The sequence below is a fragment of the Octopus bimaculoides genome, chromosome 4 (genome assembly GCF_001194135.2).
Source record: "Octopus bimaculoides isolate UCB-OBI-ISO-001 chromosome 4, ASM119413v2, whole genome shotgun sequence".
NCBI lineage: Eukaryota > Metazoa > Mollusca > Cephalopoda > Octopoda > Octopodidae > Octopus > Octopus bimaculoides.
The window spans coordinates 54691799-54693009 of record NC_068984.1 but is presented as its reverse complement, the minus strand read 5'-3'; positions in this window follow the sequence as shown (position 1 = coordinate 54693009).

Genomic DNA, 1211 nt, shown 5'->3' with positions numbered 1-1211 from the left:
TATGAGGCCACCGTGGACTCTATATTCACTAAGGACACAGTTTCGACGAAGAAATACGTGGGCCTTACGGAGGGTAATTTCAAGGCCAGATTCAATAATCACACCTTGAGCTTCAGGCACTGGGACAAAAGGAAAATGGCCAAATTATCCAGTCATATATGGTCCTTAAAAGATAAAGGTGTCAGTTACAACATCCATTGGAAGATCTTCGCCAAGTGTAAACCTTACACCAGCGGCAGCGGAAGGTGTGGTCTATGTGATATGGAAAGATGGCTCATCAAGAAAGGCAGCTTAGACCCCGCCACATGTCTAAATTCAAGAACTGAACTTTTCGGATAATGTCCACATGTGGCTAAATATTTGCTACCTTTTTGGTCCCCCTGAGTTTACTTATAGGACTTGTTTTCTATATTGTGTCTATGTATAAGCTCTTTATCTCTCTATACTTTTTACTTAGTTTTCTTATATATTTTTTAATATTTTTTACATATTTATAGAGATAATATTTTGTACATTTTCCACATATATTTTTTTCTGTTTTCTCCCCTCCACACCGCTTTTTTCTTGTGCATCTATAGACGCGTACATGGAACCTTATGTGCGCGATTGCGAATGTGTGGGTGTGTGCGGGTACGTGCGTATATAGATGTATGTGCGTGCATGCGAAAATATGTGCATATAGACGCGTTTTAATCTTATAGCTTTTTCACACTTTCTTCTGTATTTTGCTTTTAGACCTGTGGTTGTTTTTTGCGTGCGTGTGTATGGGTGCGAGGGTGTTGAGCGTGTGTGTGTGTGTGTGGGTGTGTATGCGGTACATATTGGTATATGTATATATATATACATAGCTTTTGGCGAGTATCTGTGTGATAATGTGTGTGTTTCAAGCGAGCGTGGGTGAGTATACACATATAGGCGAATGTACGGATTGGTGCGCTTACGGGAACACCTTAGACTTTTCTACTCCCTTACCTTTACTCCCTTTCCATACTTAGTGGTTCATAGCTCTTTTGTCTTAATAACGGTCAACCACACAGTAATTTCCTTTTGTTTAACGGTCATTTTTCACAGGAATTTTCAATGGCCGGATAACTGAAGAGATGGTGGTATGGGTTCCCACCCCGGCATCCGAAACTCGGAGTTTTATCATGGCTACCGAATAAGTGTCACGTATTTTAACAGATATATATATATATATATATATATATATA